The 19,766-nt window shown below is 41.9% G+C and overlaps 1 pseudogene; it reads left to right on the top strand.

Moving 5' to 3' along the window:
- The first annotated feature begins 5,584 nt into the window (after positions 1–5,584).
- On the top strand, positions 5,585–16,350 carry LOC110288319 (disks large homolog 5-like; annotated as a pseudogene).
- The last annotated feature ends 3,416 nt before the right edge of the window (positions 16,351–19,766 follow it).

Raw genomic sequence — 19,766 nt, 5'->3', positions numbered from 1 at the left:
TAAACTATAATATAGAGCAATAGTAAAATCTCTTTTCAAATGACCTTGCTTGTCACAATTAAAACATCTACCATCTTCACTTTTCTTGAGATTTTTAGAAGTTACTTCTCCTATCCAATTAGCATCATAAAGGTGAGATCCAGTATCAGTTGTGTCTCTAATCCATTCCTCTATTAGTGCTGATCTTGCCTTTAGAGGTGTAATCATCATTTTGCTAGCATTTTCAAAAGCCAAAGATAAAATCCATATTCTTCACGCTTCTGGATCTGATATTATCCTATTTCCAGCTGAAGTTAATCTTTGCAAAAACAAAACAAAAACAAAAAAACAAACAAACAAAAAAGTATCCTATTTCCAACTCAAGTTAATCTTTGCAAACAAACAAACAAACAAACAAACAAACAAAACCGTGAAGGCTTTCTTTGGGCCTTGAATAATATTAGTAAGTGATTCGGACCTCTTTCCTGAGAACTTATCCCAGTTGCTCCACGCATATAAAGCTGCTAAATGACATTGTACCAAGGTATCATCATCCAATCCAAGGTGGCTTTATAACTCAGCATATTTACCTTTACCTAGTAACGGGTCATGAGAAATATCAATGTGTCTGGTTTGATTTTTTTGTTCTGTAGCCTGGGCTTCTTCTTTTCATTGTAACTGAAGCATTGTTTCAAATATTATGATTGCAAAATCTTTCCAGACTTGGGAAGCAGTTCTGTTCTGAGTTCATGAATTTAACATCTTCACATAACGTGAATTCATCCTACTGGAAACAACTGCTTGCTTAAGACTCCTAGATCTGATATGTCTAAAGGATTCTATTTAATTTCTCCGTAACCTCGGTGGTACCTATTGCCTCATGGTATTCCTTGTGTAGTAACTGGATAAACAAAGGTTGCTTTTCTAACAGTCTTCAGACACCTATTTTCAGTTTTACTATGCTGTGGCATGTTAGGCTCTAGTCTATAAACCTTACTCTGTATCAGAGCATCTGAGTATGTTGTTGTTGTTGTTGTCTATAAGTCTCTCTAATTTTCCTGCAAAGGCTTGTATCTTACCAATCCACTTTTTCTTTGGGCTCTTAAAGAAAACCATTATAGCTATTAAGAATGAAGTATAAGATACAAAAATGGTAAGAACTGGAATCTGTATTGAGCCAATTGCAGTGAAGTCATTTAGCATTTCATTTTCTGTTACTATTTTCCAGCCATCTAGAGTAGCACTATTCAAGGTCCTCAAACCCCGCAATATGATTCTTACCAATCTTACCTCTCTCCTTGAAGACCTAGGTGACTTGCCAAAGTCTGATCACTCCTCAGTTTGTCCAGAGCAAGAGTGAGCTCTATGTCCGTGGGTCTTCCTAAAAATCAGGAGCATCAAAATGTTATTTTAACAAACACAACTCCCATCCATTAAATTTTACCAAGGAAGACACATGAGCCAGATGTGGGGGTGAAAGGCTGCTATTTCAGAGACACAGGAAAGCACCCACCTGACCTTACTACTCCACTGACTGACATCTAGATGGGAAACATTTTTTTTTCTTATACCTTTATGTATTTCCTTAATTTCCTCTATTGTTACACAAGTCTAATACTCTTCTTTTTTTTATTAGATATTTCTTTATTTACATTTCTTTTTGAGATTTTTATAACCTTTATATTTTTTCATCTTAGGTATTTTTTATTAGATATTTTCTTTATCTGCATTTCAAATGTTATCTCGTTTCCTGGTTTCCCCTCCAAAAAGCTCCTACCCCATCCCTCCTCCCCCTGCTCACCAACCCACCCACTCCTGCTTCCTGGCCATGGCATTCCTTACACTGGGACATAGAGCCTTTTCAGGACCAAGGGTCTCTCCTTCCATTGATGTCCAACAAGGCCATTCTCTGCTACATTTGCAGCTGGAGCCATGGTCCCTTCATGTGTACTCTTTGGTTGGTAGTTTAGTCCCTTCTCCTACTCTATGCTGTCTTAAATACCCTTTGTTCAAAGAACCTACTTTCTGTTTGCTTATTTTCTTTCCCTTTCAGCTGGTTACATGCTATGCCTATTGACTAGTGGTTGATATTATTTAGCTTTGGAATGAAGTTGTGTGCTAGGGCCACAACAGAAGAGAAAGCTCTTGTTTACAGTAAACAGACAGCTCTTGGGTAAAAGGTCTGTGCTGTGTGAGCTACACCACAGCAAGGATTTTTCAGAAGGAAACACAATCCTGGGGTTCAAGTGTGATCAAACATCCTGCAACGTTAACCAGTAATGCCCTGTTCATTGTATAAATGGAGCTTTCTGCCCACACTTCTGGTTCTTTCCAGGCATGTCTGAGTGTGTCATCATGGGAATTCCAAGGACAATAAGAACTGGGCTCTTCAAGCTATTGCACAACACCAACAGGGACCCAAAAGCACCTAGGAGACCCTGATTTATTTTCTAAAGATTTATTAATTTATTACGTTTACAATCTTCTATTTGCATGTTATCCTGCAGGCCAGAAAAGGGCACCAGATTTCATGGTTAGCTCTCTAGATGGTTATCAGCCAACATGTGGTTGCTGGAAATTGAACTCCGGATCTCTGAAACTGCACACAGTGCTCTTAAACTCTGAGCCATCTCTTGAGCCCAGAAACCCCTGATTTTTGACACAGATGAATTTTCCATCCCTTTTGTCACATAATTAATGGCAAGGTGTCACAATTTCTGACTGGCTCATTGTCCTAAGTGCCATTGAATAGAAAAGTAGGGATTCAGGAGTCACCCCACAAACCACACAAACACTGCTCTCACTTAATCAGTCATAGTTTATTGAATGCACGCCCCAAGACTGATTAACCAGGACAAAAGCTCAAGGCTTTTTTATGGACATTTCATAGGGCCAGCTAACTCTAAAAACTACAATGAGTTCACGCACAGGTGCCCTGGGAAATGGCCCAGACTCAAGCCTTTTTAGATATAATAGTTCATGTTGACTTTGAATTGAATGGATCCTACCTGGCATTTATACTTGTGGAATTTCCTAAGATTAACAAACCGCTTAACATACAGAACATAACTGGATATATGGTCAACATGACTCTGCTCTGAGTACCTTTTTTCATACATGACTGGCAGGCATATACAGCAACAGTAGCTCACAGGCATGGAACAAGATGGCCACAGCTATGCAAGGAAGATAAGCTTCAACAGGAACAACTTTGTATCAATAGAAAAGATGTCTTCATGACCTTATCATGGTCAGACTTAGTCCATGGCCACAACCAGAGCTCCTAAGATGGGGAAAAGAAAATGTGTTTGTTACCTGAAGTGAGGGGTCACAGCAGTGTTGCTCAGCCTGCTCAGTGCCCATTCCACCTCACTCTTTCCCCACAGAGGATCCCAAGGTGTGCCCCCACCTTCCCTGTGAGCCAGGTCTAGGCCCACAAAGGCTGCTTCCCCACTCCTCAGTTATGCCGGATTCTCCACTAATGTACTCTTGTAAATAAATACGTTACTGTCACCTCATTACTGATGGTTGTCACCTCTTAAAGGGTAAACCACACCCAGTAACGAGCTGTTGCTTGACTACACACAACTCTATAACAAATCTGGGCCCTAGGAAATATAACAAGATAAATCTGGCATGGATCTTCACAAACTCTGCCCTGTACTGAACTTAGAAAAGTGGGGGTGGAAGAAAGATGTATGGTTAAATAGCCAACCAGGTTCACGTTGTGTCAGTTTGATTTAATCTCAGGACAAGGAAGTGGAGTAACTCTGATGTCTTCTGTATAGCCCCTTGAAGTGATCAGTGGGGTCTGGATTCAGCACAAGATACATCCTGCAGTAACACCATCATTCATGGAAGGCAGAATTTTTCATAGGCACAGTACTTTGCTGGCAGCACTGGATATTACTCAGTAGTTAAGATGGTGATGGTCACTCTCATTTGGTCTTCTGTGAACCTAAACAATTATAAGGGATAGACTCTTAGAATTGAATGATCATTGCCAATACTCTCCATCTTTCCAGAATGAAAGACTGGTAGGGCAAGAATGGTAAGAGGTAAAGGATTGGTAGGCGAGGCCTTGGATGTAGGGTGTGTTTCAGTTTTGTTTTTAGACAGGTTCTCAAGTATCCCAAGTTGCTCTCTACCTGGCTTGCCAGGTTAACCATGAGCTCAGATAATCCTGCTTCCACTTTCAAATAGGTAGGCTTACCAGAAGAGCCTCCAAGAACTGTGGGGACAACACTAGTCACTGAGACCTGGATTTCCAAATGTTGAGGTCTGCACTCCCCACCTAGTATAGATGTAACCATTTAGTTACATGCCTGCCAACTACTTCATATTGTTGCTGTAATATACTTGCCAATCATTGATACAGAAAAAAAAAAAACTTTGACTCAGGACAAGGTCATGTTGATTACATCCTGTTATGTTCTATGTTCTATATGACATTTGCTAATCTTAAGGAATTCCACAAAGCTTTACATAGTATCCATTAAATTAATGATTAATATGCACACTTATATCTAAAATTACCTTTGTCAGAGCTAACCATTGGACAACACTTCCTGTATCTTCATATGAGCTACTTGTGTTTTTGTACATTTTTTTCTTTACATGTTAACAAAGATATATGTTTGGGGCCATGCATTTGCCCCTAATTCTGAGCTATGGTTCTTATCAATCAGTATTAGGGTATGCATTCAATAAACCATTCCTGATTGGCCTAGATAGGTGTTTGGGTGGTTTGGGGGCTACTCAGAAATAAAAACTACATGCTAGTCCCTTAGACTATCAATTGAAATATATCTGTAGTATTGTCCTACATCGTCTGCCTGCATCCCACTACCCCACACCTCTTAACTATATTCTTTTTTTCAGACATAATCTCATAGTTATATCACAAAGCCCTGTAAGCAATCTTGCTTTGGTATGTTTGGTGCACAGAGGAGAGCCCCACTCTCGGCCCAAGGCCTTTTTCATTGATGGCTCCACTATTTCACTGTCCTATGTCAACAGATCTCCACACTTTTGTCAGCACCATGATGGCTGCACATCTCTCTCCTAAGGGATCTTGGAGCAACTTTCAAATGCTAAACACATGGCTTCTATGACTGTACCCCCTAATTCACAAGCACATTGCAACCTGCCCTGCAGGCTGTGCCCGGATGTGCTTTTAAGCACCTATACATGATAAGGCAGAAGATCTTTCCTCATCTGCTGTGATTCCTCAGCGGTAGTTAATGGCTCATATTCCTGTGATTAGAAAATTTGATGTAGGAATGAGACATTTCTGGGCAAGGTTTGGAAAGGAAACACTTAGTTCCATACATAGGAATGACTTTGGTGTTGTTGATCAAGCCTTCAGCAAACTCTAGCTTTGGAAGGAGGAGGTTCTAGATGGCTATGCCCCAGCAGAGTCTCCAGGAAAGGGCACCTCGGCTTCCTGTCACTACAAGGAGGAACATTAGCAGGAAGGCAAAGGCTGTACCCCATGACATCAGCAGTCCCTTCTTGGAGAGTTCTTGGCATCCCCTGTGATGTCACCAGTCTTGTAGTAACAAGTGCACTGAGGTTTCTCAGTCAGTGGCTAGAGAATACATCCATGGACATGTTTGCCTGACTCAGTAAACTTTCTGTGAGAGCCAGTGTGGATGGGAGAAAGGCCAGAGAGAGGAGGGAGGATGCTGGCCTTCCATCTGAGAGTAATGAAGGACGAAGGAGGTGGACTTGGAGAATGTGGAGTAAGACCTGGGAAGTGGATGTTGAGCTCCCTGGAAGGGGTGGCCTGAAATGGCCTTTCTAGTAATGGGGCACAGGAACTGGAGTCTCTGGGTAGCGGAAAATTTTCCATGATTATCACAATTCTTGAACATCAAGGATTTCAGAACATTACTTTCTCCATCCCCTAAGGCAGGAGTTGGCAAGGTTAAAGCTGTTATGCTGTGAACTTCAAGTTTTTACTTTTATTGGGGATCGTGGATGTTACATAGGGACATAATGAGATAATCAGGAGTCACCTAGTGTCTATCCTATGCCAGTTTAGATCAGGGCATTACTGAACTTCACTCTCATGGCTTCCTTTAGCTTCAGTGGCTATCTGGCAGTAGTACTAGGGAGAGAATTGTCCTCTAGGCCATGACCTCACGTTCTCAGAACTCCTCTGACCTCCTCTCCCTGACAACGCGAACCTTAACTTTCATTATCATCTGTTGCAAGTGGCAGGCATTTCTTTACTATCACCATACACCTGTCAGAGTTGATACACTCAGACAGAAACTGGATCCTATTATCACATCTGGGTGTTTGGTCTTTAAGTAAGGGGAATTGATCAGTCTGTTGACCATGTGCTCCCACTGCATGACTTTTTAATCCAAATACATGGGCCTTGAGTGACAGGGTTAAAGATCTGAGCATCTCCAGAGCACCCAAGTAGTGTGGACATTGAATTCATGATCTGACTTCTGAAACCACAGGCTTGAGGGCTCTGAAGCCAAGTGGCACACTGTGAAGGTGTTAATAAGCCAAGAGAAGACATCTCTGTGGTCATCATAAGAATACATAGGGAGGCAGAGGAAACACCTGTCTGCTTACATCTTCTGGTCTCTATAGAGGGATGGTAGAACTGAGATCCACTGAGGAGGCATCTCAAGCCAGGACCAAACTCTTGGTGGTGTCACTGGGTTCCAGGCATGTTCTCTTTCTGGTTGGGCCTCAGGGTGTTCTGTCTACACTCTATGCATTCTCAACATGCAAGTTCACTTGTGTTCTTTTACCTACAGAGGCTGGCAGACAGACATCATTTCCTGCAACTGTCCTAAGCAAAAAGCCAGCCCAGAAGGAAGAAGAGAGGCTGACCAAAGAGCTGTAGCTCATTACTCAGGAGAGAAACAAGCTGAGAGATTGCCTGACCTCCCTCACAGAGGGATCGATGAATAAGAGGTATGCATTGCTCCAAACCCTGTGGTGTCAGTCTGGGATCTGCAATGTCACTCTCATCCTTTTAAGGTAGTGGGATCTAGGAAGCTGTACCTCCACAATGTCCCTGTGTTCAACCTCATATCTGTAAATGCTTCTTAGAGGAGAGGCAGAACCTGAAGTTTGGTCAGGAGTGAGATGGGGAGTGAACTCTTCTGCTCCCTCCAATAGAAAAGCTGAACTTGGGGTCTGACTAAATAATTCAAGGGTAGAGGCAGTGGGGAGTAAGTTCCCAGCATGCATTTAAAAAACCCTTGAGGGAACTTAGTCTGCACAGGTGAGAGTGTGCACCACAGAGGCAGACAGCTTCTGGGACAGGCAGGAGCCACAGAGCCACGGAGGCAGCACGCTTTTGTGGCCGCAGACATCCGGCACCCTCCCAGCCGGAGGACAGTGGTCAGCCCTGCACAGGAGACCTCTGCCTCAGGAGCAGGGAGCGCCATCTTGGTTCTGGGACTCCGCTGAACTTAGGAACTTGGTCTGCGCAGGTGAGGGTGTGCACCACAGAGGCAGACAGCTTCTGGGACAGGCAGGAGTAACTGAGCCGCTGAGGCAGCACCCTTTTCGGACCGCAGACATCCGGCACCCTCCCAGCTGGAAGACAGTGCTCCGCCCTGCACGGGAGCCCTCTGACTTAGGAGCAGAGAGTGCCATCTTGGTTCCAGGACTCTGCCGAACTTAGGAACTTAGTCTGCACAGGTGAGAGTGTGCACCACAGAGGCAGGCAGCTTCTGGGACAGGCGGGAGCCACAGAGCCACTGAGGCAGCACCCTTTTGTGGCCGCAGACATCCGGCACCCTCCCAGCCAGAGGAGAGTGGTCAGCCCTGCACTGGAGGCCTCTGCCTCAGGAGCAGGGAGTGCCATCGTGGTTCCAGGACTCCGCCGAACTTAGGAACTTAGTCTGCACAGGTGAGAGTGTGCACCACAGAAGCTGACAGCTTCTGTGACCTGCCAAAGCAACACAGCATCTGGGAAAGATCCTGTTTTGGGCCTTTTTCTTCGGCCAGGAGGAGGTCCAAACACCAGATATCTGTGCACCTTCCCAGTAAGAGAAGAGCTTGCCAGCAGAGAGTGCTCTAACCACTGAAACTCAGAGGAGAGAGCCTGTCTCCCAGGTCTGCTGATGGACAGTAATCAGAATCACCAGAAGAAAAATCTCTAAACAGAGACAACTATAACAACTAACTCCAGAGATTACCAGATGGCGAAAGGTAAACGTAAGAATCTTACTAACAGAAACCAAGACCACTCACCATCAACAGAACCCAGCACTCCCACTTCGCCCAGTCCAGGGCACCCCAACAAACCCGAAAAGCTAGACCTGGATTTAAAAGCATATCTCATGATGATGGTAGAGGACATCAAGAAGGACTTTAATAACTCACTTAAAGAATTACAGGAGAACATTGCTAAAGAGTTACAAGTCCTTAAAGAAAAACAGGATAACACAGTCAAACAGGTAGAAGTCCTTAAAGAAAAACAGGAAAAGACAACCAAACAGGTAGAAGTCCTTAAAGAAAAACAGGAAAACACATCCAAACAGATGATGGAAATGAACAAAACCATACTAGACCTAAAAAGGGAAGTAGACACAATAAAGAAAACCCAAAATGAGGCAACACTGGAGATAGAAACCCTAGGAAAGAAATCTGGAACCATAGATACGAGTATCAGCAACAGAATACAAGAGATGGAAGAGAGAATCTCAGGTGCAGAAGATTCCATAGAGAACATCGGCACAACAATCAAAGAAAATGGAAAATGCAAAAAGATCCTAACTCAAAACATCCAGGAAATACAGGACACAATGAGAAGACCAAACCTACGGATAATAGGAATGGATGAGAATGAAGATTTTCAACTCAAAGGACCAGCAAACATCTTCAACAAAATTATAGAAGAAAACTTCCCAAATCTAAAGAAAGAGATGCCCATGAACATACAAGAAGCCTACAGAACTCCAAATAGACTGGACCAGAAAACAAATACCTCCCGACACATAATAATCAGAACAACAAATGCACTAAATAAAGATAGAATACTAAAAGCAGTAAGAGAAAAAGGCCAAGTAACATATAAAGGCAAGCCTATCAGAATTACACCAGATTTTTCACCAGAGACTATGAAAGCCAGAAGATCCTGGACAGATGTTATACAGACACTAAAAGAACACAAATTCCAGCCCAGGCTACTATACCCAGCCAAACTCTCAATTAACATAGATGGAGAAACCAAACTATTCCACGACAAAACCAAATTCACACATTATCTTTCCACGAATCCAGCCCTTCAAAGGATAATAACAGAAAAAAACCAATACAAGGATGGGAACCATGCCCTAGAAAAAACAAGAAGGTAATCCCTCAACAAACCTAAAAGAAGACAGCCACAAGAACAGAATGCCAACTTTAACAACAAAAATAACAGGAAGAAACAATTACTTTTCCTTAATGTCTCTTAATATCAATGGACTCAACTCCCCAATAAAAAGACATAGACTAACAAACTGGCTACACAAACAAGACCCAACATTTTGCTGCTTACAGGAAACTCATCTCATAGAAAAAGATAGACACTACCTCAGAATGAAAGGCTGGAAAACAATTTTCCAAGAAAATGGTCTGAAGAAACAAGCTGGAGTAGCCATTCTAATATCTGATAAGATTGACTTCCAACCCAAAGTCATCAAAAAAGACAGGGAGGGGCACTTCATACTCATCAAAGGTAAAATCCTCCAAGAGGAACTATCAATTCTGAATATCTATGCTCCAAATACAAAGGCAGCCACATTCATTAAAGAAACTTTAGTAAAGCTCAAAGCACACATTGCACCTCACACAATAATAGTGGGAGACTTCAACACACCACTTTCACCAATGGACAGATCATGGAAACAGAAACTAAACAGAAACACAGTGAAACTAACAGAAGTTATGAATCAAATGGATCTGGCAGATATCTACATAACATTCTATCCTAAAACAAAAGGATATACCTTCTTCTCACCACCTCATGGTACCTTCTCCAAAATTGACCACATAATTGGTCACAAAACAGGCCTCAACAGATACAAAAATATTGAAATTGTCCCATGCATCCTATCAGATCACCATGGACTAAGGCTGATCTTCAATAAAAAATAAATAATAGAAAGCCAACATTCACGTGGAAACTGAACAACACTCTTCTCAATGATACCTTGGTCAAGGAAGGAATAAAGAAAGAAATTAAGGACTTTTTAGAGTTCAAAGAAAATGAAGCCACAACATACCCAAACTTATGGGACGCAATGAAAGCATTTCTAAGAGGAAAACTCATAGCTCTGACTGCCTCCAAAAAGAAACTAGAGAGAGCACACATTAGCAGCTTGACAACACGCCTAAAAGCACTAGAACAAAAGGAAGCAAATTCACCCAAGAGGAGTAGACAGCAGGAAATAATCAAACTCAGGGGCGAAATCAACCAAGTGGAAACAAGAAGAACTATTCAAAGAATCAACCAATCAAGGAGCTGATTCTTTGAGAAAATCAACAAGATAGATAAACCTTTAGCCAGACTCACTAGAGGGCACAGGGAAAGCATTCTAATTAACAAAATCAGAAATGAAAAAGGAGACATAACAACAGATCCTGAAGAATCCAAAACACCATCAGATCCTTCTACAAAAAGCTATATTCAACAAAACTGGAGAACCTGGATGAAATGGAGAAGTTTCTAGACAGATAACAGGTACCAAAGTTGAATGAAGATCAGGTTAATGATCTAAACAGCCCTATATCTCCCAAAGAAATAGAAGCAGTCATTAATAGTTTCCCAACCAAAAAAAGCCCAGGACCAGATGGGTTTAGTGAAGAGTTCTATCAGACCTTCAAAGAAGATCTAATTCCAGTTCTTCACAAACTATTCCACAAAATAGAAACGGAAGGTACTCTACCCAACTCATTTTATGAAGCCACAATTACTCTGATACCTAAACCACAAAAAGTCCCAACAAAGATAGAAAACTTCAGACCAATTTCCCTTATGAATATCGATGCAAAAATCCTCAATAAAGTTCTTGCTAACCGAATCCAAGAACACATCAAAACAATCATCCATCCTGACCAAGTAGGTTTCATCCCAGGGATGCAAGGATGGTTCAATATACGGAAATCCATCATCATAATCCAGTATATAAACAAACTCAAAGACAAAAACCACATGATCATCTCGTTAGATGCGGAAAAAGCATTTGACAAAATCCAACACCCATTCATGATAAAAGTCTTGGAAAGATCAGGAATTCAAGGCCCATACCTAAACATGATAAAAGCAATCTACAGCAAACCAGTAGCCAACATCAAAGTTAATGGTGAGAAGCTTGAAGCAATCCCTCTAAAATCAGGGACTAGACAAGGCTGCCCACTTTCTCCATAACTATTCAACATTGTACTTGAAGTCCTAGCCAGAGCAATTCGACAATAAAAGGAGATCAAAGGGATACAAATTGGAAAAGATGAAGTCAAAATATCACTTTTTGGAGATGATATGATAGTATATATAAGTGACCCTAAAAATTCCACCAGAGAACTCCTAAACCTGATAAACAGCTTCAGTGAAGTAGCTGGATATAAAATTAACTCAAACAAATCAAAGGCCTTTCTCTACAAAAAGAATAAACAGGCTGAGAAAGAAATTAGGGAAACAACACCCTTCTCAATAGTCACAAATAATATAAAATACCTTGGCGTGACTCTAACTAAGGAAGTGAAAGATCTGTATGATAAGAACTTCAAGTCTCTGAAGAAAGAAATTATAGAAGATCTCAGAAGATGGAAAGATCTCCCATGCTCATGGATTGGCAGGATCAACATTGTAAAAATGGCTATCTTGCCAAAAGCAATCTACAGATTCAATGCAATCCCCATCAAAATTCCAACTCAATTCTTCAACGAATTAGAAAGTGCAATCTGCAAATTCATCTGGAATAACAAAAAACCTAGGATAGCAAAAACTCTTCTCAAGGATAAAAGAACCTCTGGTGGAATCACCATGCCGGACCTAAAGCTTTACTACAGAGCAATTGTGATAAAAACTGCATGGTACTGGTATAGTGACAGACAAGTAGACGAATGGAATAGAATTGAAGACCCAGAAATGAAGCCACACACCTATGGTCACTTGATCTTCGACAAGGGAGCTAAAACCATCCAGTGGAAGAAAGACAGCATTTTCAACAAATGGTGCTGGCACAACTCGTTGTTATCATGTAGAAGAATGTGAATTGATCCATTCCTCTCTCCTTGTACTAAGGTCAAATCTAAGTGGATCAAGGAACTTCACATAAAACCAGAGACATTATAGAGGAGAAAGTGGGGAAAAGCCTTGAAGATATGGGCACAGGGGAAAAATTCTTGAATAGAACAGCAATGGCTTGTGCTGTAAGATCGAGAATTGACAAGTGGGACCTCATGAAACTGCAAAGCTTCTGCAAGGCAAAAGACACCATCAATAAGACAAAAAAAACACCAACAGATTGGGAAAGGATCTTTACCTATCCTAAATCAGATAAGGGACTAATATCCAATATATATAAAGAACTCAAGAAGGTGGACTCCAGAAAATCAAATAACCCCATTAAAAAATGGGGCTCAGAACTGAACAAAGAATTCTCACCTGAGGAATACCGAATGGCAGAGAAGCACCTGAAAAAATGTTCAACATCCTTAATCATCAGGGAAATGCAAATCAAAACAACCCTGAGATTCCACCTCACACCAGTCAGAATGGCTAAGATCAAAAATTCAGGTGACAGCAGATGCTGGCGAGGATGTGGAGAAAGAGGAACACTCCTCCATTGTTGGTGGGATTGCAAGCTTGTGCAACCACTCTGGAAATCAGTCTGGTGGTTCCTCAGAAAATTGGACATAGTACTACCGGAGGATCCAGCAATACCTCTCCTGGGCATATATCCAGAAGATGTCCCAACCGGTAGGAAGGACACATGCTCCACTATGTTCATAGCAGCCTTATTTATAATAGCCAGTAGCTGGAAAGAACCCAGATTCCCCTCAACAGAGGAATGGATACAGAAAATATGGTACATTTACACAATGGAGTACTACTCAGCTATTAAAAAGAATGAATTTATGAAATTCCTAGCCAAATGGACGGACCTGGAGGGCATCATCTTGAGTGAAGTAACACAATCACAAAGGAACTCACACAATATGTATTCACTGATAAGTGGATATTAGCCCAAAACTTAGGATACCCAAGATATAAGATACAATTTGCTAAACGCATGAAACTCAATTAGAATGAAGACCAAAGTGTGGACATTGTGCCCCTTCTTAGAATTGGGAACAAAACACCCATGGAAGGAGTTACAGAGACAAAGTTTGGAGCTCTGATGAAAGGATGGACCATCTAGAGACTGCCATATCCAGGGATCCATCCCATAATCAGCTTCCAAACGCTGACACCATTGCATACACTAGCAAGATTTTGCTGAAAGGACCCAGATATAGCTGTCTCTTGTGAGACTATGCCGGGTCCTAGCAAACACAGAAGTGGATGCTCACAGTCAGCTATTGGATGGATCACAGGGCTCCCAATGGAGAAGCTAGAGAAAGTACCCAAGGAGTTAAAGGGATCTGCAACCCTATTGTTGGAACAACATGATGTACTAACCAGTACCCCGGAGCTCTTGTCTCTAGCTGCATATGTATCGAAAGATGGCCTAGTAGGCCATCAATGGAAAGAGAGGCCCATTGGACTTGCAAACTTTATATGCCCCAATACAGGGGAATGCCAGGGCCAAAAGAATGGGAATGGGTGGGTAGGGAAGTGGGGGGGGGTAGTATGGGGGACTTTTGGGATAGCATTGGAAATGTAATTGAGGAAAATACATAATAAAAAAATGTGAAAACAAAACAAATCAAAACAACAAAAAAAATAAATAAAAATAAAAAAAAAACCTTAACAGAATGTGGCTTTGTGAGGTTCTAGGTGATGTGAGTTTATGCTGAGTGTTTGTACTTGTCCGGCAGGTGACTGGGTGCTGGAAGCTTCTGGTAGCAGCTGGAGGGGCCTGGTCCCACATTGTTCTTCTCAGTGCTTGACTAGAAGGCCTGAAGCTCATGCCTGTTCCTCTTTGTCTGTGTGCCTTATACTCTGCGACATTAATGTTGCATGCATTTCTTCTGCATCTCATTGTGCTCTCTCTGTTTCTGACTCTGTCTCTCTCATTCTCTGGCACCATTTCCTTTTCTCTTTCTTGTGTGTCTCTGTGCCCACGTGCACATGCATGTGCTTATGTTTTACATGTTTATATTTCCATCCACACTTTGGAATCTAGGGGTCTGTGTTTTGGCCTGAGGATTTACCTGTATAAGAGTTTCAAGGTGATATTAGTGCTAAGGTCTTGGAGCCCCCACTTTATTCAACACTGTTCTTTGCCTATGTGGTCACAATTGTCCATACATATGTATGCCTTGGGCAGATTATAAAGCTGTGGTGATGGCTGGTCTCATCTCCAGGATTATGTGTAAGGTCTGCCACTGCAGTGCAGTGCAGGAGAAGGAGGTTATGTCATTTCTGCACAGCTTAGAGATGGAGAACACTGAGACTGAGAGAACTTCCAGGAGCTCAAGAAGGAGATAAACTTCTCTCAGTGAGGACCGGTCAGTGAGCCCACCAGTTGTAGAATGGCAATTTCTGCCTTCCTTTGTTTCTAGACTGGAGAGTCTGTAGGTCTGATTCTATCCCTCCCGCTTTTTAGCCATCAGTGTGCATTGGATCTTTTAGATTCAGGTTTCCTAAGTCTCTAAGAGACTATTACCCCTTCCAGTGTTGTCTAGGCATCCTCAGGAGCCTCTAGATAGAACAGTGATTCAGACCATGAGAGGGTTATTATGCAGTACTGGGACTCTGGGGCTCTGGGGCTCAGTCAGGGTTTAACAGAGCTGATGTGATGAAACACAAGGATAGAATGCCCTCCCTTTGTTCTACTCATCTCCCTTGAGGGTACTTGTCCTCTACTAATTGATGTTGCCCCAATGCCTTGGGCAGTCATGAATAGTTGGAGATCTACCCTGATTGTACTTGCACCCTACTAATTGGGTATTGCCCCAATGCATGGGCTTTCATGGGTAGATGGAGATCCCTCTTTCTTTTGGAGAAACATGGACGCTTATTGGTGTTTGGGCTGCAGCTATAATTTCTTCTTCCCTGAAATGGCTGTTTTCTGTTTGTCCAGCTGTCATGGATGTATTGAGATGGATTGTATTAGGTTTTCATAGAAACCAGGGTCCTGGTGGGCTTAATGGGCCTGTACATAGGAATGGAAGGAGGAGGCTGCAGGATCTTACTTACTACACAGAGGGTGTTTTCAGCAATTTGCACAGTTGGCTCATGATGGAGAAGTCTCGTATGAAGAAGTTGGTCACACTCAAGCAGGAAAGCAAGGAAGTACAGGCTGATTGGGCCCTCATTCATCAATATTTGGTGGACTTGAACCTGAGTGGTAAAGATGAACAGGAGGAGACCAGCAACCTCGAGACACAAGAACATCAGGTAGGGGCAAGCAGCTCAGTCAGGCTAATACTTTCTGACACCATTTGCCCATTGCATCATTTTTGCTTCCCCCCACTACCTTTCTAATCCATTCTCCCAAGCAGCCACCTCCCTCATGGAATGTAGTTATCCATTGCTCTGTCTATGCACAAGTATTCTGAGAAATTAGCATCTTATGAGACACTGAATTATTGCCAAGTATACCTTGCTGCTCTGCTTGAAGCTGCAGTCCAGTAAGGGTAGCAGATGAAAAACATGTCATATTTCCGCATGTCCTCATGATAGATGGGATGCTATGCAGAGCTTGAGAAAGCTCTAGGTCCTGTGACAGGAGTCATGTGAAATCCCAGGTGGGAAACACCTTGCAGAGATAAAAGCCAAATGCAAATATCAAATGAGTGCTTCAAAATGTCATCAACCTGGGTGGCATGTGGCCTTCTGCTTTCTTCCTGCAGTCCAAAGAGGTCTCATTCCACTGCCCAGTTCTTGGTTTGCGCTGTTAGAAATCTGAGTGGCAGCTTGTCAGCCCTTGTTTTTGTGAGTGTTGCTGGATACTTTGCCCTGCCTGCAGACATAACAGGTTACAGTTAAAAGATCAGAGTTGACAGTCTAGTTGAGATGTTTTGAGCCCTGACAGCTGACATTTAGGTCCCCACCAAGCCTGTGTCTCAGTAACTGCCTTCCTCTCCAAGATCTCAGAAACTGCAAGAGAGCTGGGATTGGCCACAGCAGAAGAAGAGAGCATCCTGCAGAATGAGTTGTCACCCCAGGAGGCCCCTGCTGAGCACCATCCCCAGCATCCACAATCTTCCTTGGATGAATCTTCCTCCATATAGTCCATTTCTTCAGTGTGAATAGCAGGGAGCCAGTGAGCCAGGTGATTCAGGGTGTTATTCCCTTTCGTGTTCTGGCAACACCCCTTGAGAGAGGACTGAGGTGACTGCCTCACCACCAAGTGTCCAAGAAGAGAAACAGGCTGTTAAATGTGCAGTGAGAGAATGCTGCTTCACATAATTTTCTGTTAACGTTTGGGTTGAAGTTGTGCTTTTCATTGTTTTGCATTTGGTTATGTTATTGGGATGTTATATGTTCTTGTTATCACTTTTCATTTTTGCTAATGCTTTTCACTGTTTATGTTAACTGTCATTTAAAGCCTGTTTTTAAATTTCTTATGAATAAAAAAATTTATTTTTAACTACTGACTCTATTTTATTTTATTTTAATCTTTTTTTTACACTCCAGATTTTATTCCCCTCTCCGTCCACCCTGACTATTCCACATCCCACACCTCCTCCCCAACCCCACCTGCCGTTTCCACTAGCATGTCCCCAACCCCCTTCAATTCCCACTCCACCACACCTCTCAGCTCCCTGGGCCTCTAGTCTCTTGAGGGTTGGGTGTACCTTCTCTGACTAAACCCAGACCCAGCAGTCCTCTGCTGTATATGTGTTTGGGACTTCATATCACCTGGTATATGCTGCCTGGTTGGTGGCTTTTATTGTTAAGAAATGTTTTTGCTATTCTGGGATTTTTGCCTTTCCAGATGAATCCCCTGTCTTTGAAGAATTGTGTTGGGATTTTGATAGAGATTGCACTGAATCTGTAGATTGCTTTTGGTAAAATGGCCATTTTTACTATGTTAATCCTGCCAATCCATAAACATGGGAGATCTTTCCATTTTCTGAGATTTTCTTCAATATTGGTCTTCAGAGACTTGTTCTTGTCATATAGATCTTTCACTTGTTTGTTTAAAATCACACCAAGATATTTTATATTACTTGTGATTACTGTGAAGGATGTTGTTTCCCTATTTTCTTTCTCAGCCTGTTTATCATTTGTATAAAGGAAGGCTACTGATTGGTTTGAGTTAATTTTATATCTGGCCACTTTGCTGAAGTTGTTTATCAGGTATAGGAATGCGCTGGTAGAATTTTTGGGGTCCCACCTACCATTCCTCTAGAGGTTTTTAAAAGGATTCCTTCCTTTAGAGGCCTGGAAAGTCTATGCCTAGATCTTGAATGCAGGGTTTTCAGGGTTATAGTCCCTTTCATGATCCATTTGTATATGACCCAAGGTCCTAGGATGCTGAATATTCATGGATAACCAAAGTTGACTTGGGACAATGACTCAAAGTTAATTGTCTTACACTTATAAAAAATTAAACTGTGGATTCTCATGGAATTATAAGAGAAAGATTTATTGAGAAATAAGAATTGTAGAAAAGTTAGAGTTTGAGGAAATGTAAGATACTAAACTTATAAAACACCAGAAATAAGAAGGATTCTCAAACAAACAGACAAACATCAAATTCCTTGGTCTTTCTTATTTATTTATTCACCCCATTCATACCCCATCCATTCATTCATTTTTAGCAGCATCATGACAGAGGACAAAGGCTAAATTGATCTCTGTTGAGGTTGTTTACCTCTCTGGGCTATCATGGGCTAAAACAATAACCTGTCAATACATTATAGATGTCCCCTTGGCCCAACCATTGAGATGATCATACATTGTTCATATGTTTCTCACCCAGACAAGGGTGGTTGGTAGTTGAAGTCCACCCTTGTCCATTTCTGACTTGTGCTTTGTAGCTATTGATCTTAATTATCTGTTAGATTTTAGTCACTTACTGACATTTCTACCTGCAGGTACCCCAAGTGCTATTACTTAGACTTAAGTCCCCTTCCGTCTCACATTTACATAAGCAGCTCCCTGCTTTACCATGACAGAGAGTTAACTTTATCCCAGACACAACCTGAAGTTTTTCTTGGTTATTACAATTTAGTTCTTTCCTATGGGGTGGTATCCTAGGTGGAAACTTTTTGTCAGAAGCCAGGTTTATTTACAATTAATTCTATTACACAGCTGCTTTACAAGTAAAGATAGGCATAATGACAATAGTATCTAGCATACATTCCCCAGGAGAGATTCACGGAAGCCAGCCAGCCAGCCTGCTGACATGGACCTTGCTCCTCAGTGCCTGATTGGTTATCTTTTATCAGTTCTGTTTGGCTGTCTCATACCCCATTGCACATCTTATTCATATTCCTTGATGGTGTAGAGTTTGACATTTTAAGCTTTTCTCTTTCTTCAAAACTCAGCCGATGTTCTCCCGGCAAAATATGTCAACAACTTGAAGTTTTGAACATGGCTCTTTTTACTTACTACTTTCAGAGAACTAGCCCCTGATTGTGTGTGTTTATGTGTATTTCCAAGTTTCTCAAGGTAGGTTATAGTTAATGCTATGGTATAGTGCTCAAACTCCCAGTAGGGACTGAAAACAAGTCAGAGCAACCCTGAAGAATCATTTGAGAAGGATAGGCCAACCCCTTCACAGGCTTCAAATTGGCAGTTCAGGAGACTTAAAGCTCTGTTTCTAAGAACTGGGCAAGTCTAGACAAGCCCAGGCCTTAGGAGCTGCCAGTCACTTGGCCTGAGGCAAAGACAATGGGTCAGCAACAGTTTCCAGACCTCCCCCAGCAACAGTTTCCATCCCCCACTGGTTCTGGAATGTCCCTATAGATGGAGCAAAAAAGATCACCTTCCCTGGAAATCTTTCAATGTACTTTAAATCTGGCCTGTGTGCTTACTTGGTTTTCTGTCTATCTTGGAAGTGGGAGACCCCAGCTTGCTGGACTTCTGCAGAATAAATAAAATAGATAGATAGATAGATAGATAGATAGATAGATAGATAGATAGATGATAGATAGATAGATAGATAGATAGATAGATAGATAGATAGATAGATAGATAGATTAAAAACTCTTTGCCTTTAAATACTATTTAAGTCTGGGGTATTATTCTTCAGTGAATCATGGACCCTTACAATGGTGGTTTCAGAAATTCCTGTGTGGTTAGCTGAGGCTTTATCATCCCTGAATTTCAGCTTTACCTCCTTCCCAACACTGCATCTCTCTTCCACAGTGTTGATCACCAATATTCTCCCTACTAAACCTTCCATCAGAGGCGCAGTGCTTCCTGGAGAGCCCAAGCTGAAAGATGGACCACAGGATCAGGTTCATCAGGCCATCAGATGCTCACCTGTTTCAATGTGTAGTAGTTCCTTGTGTTGCAATGACAAATGCCTTACACGAAGCAGGCCACCTAAGGGAAAGAATTCATTCTGGCCCATGTTCTAGGTTGAAGATAGAATCCTTTATGTGGGAAGGCATGCATTAGGTCTCAAAGAAACAAATGACTAACTGAGATGTCTATTTAACTTACCAAAGCAGAGATTGGCCACCAGTACCCA

This window comes from Mus caroli, unplaced genomic scaffold (genome assembly GCF_978045245.1).
Source record: "Mus caroli unplaced genomic scaffold, Mus_caroli_1 scaffold_157, whole genome shotgun sequence".
Taxonomy (NCBI): domain Eukaryota; kingdom Metazoa; phylum Chordata; class Mammalia; order Rodentia; family Muridae; genus Mus; species Mus caroli.
This window is presented reverse-complemented; position numbering and strand designations above follow the sequence as displayed.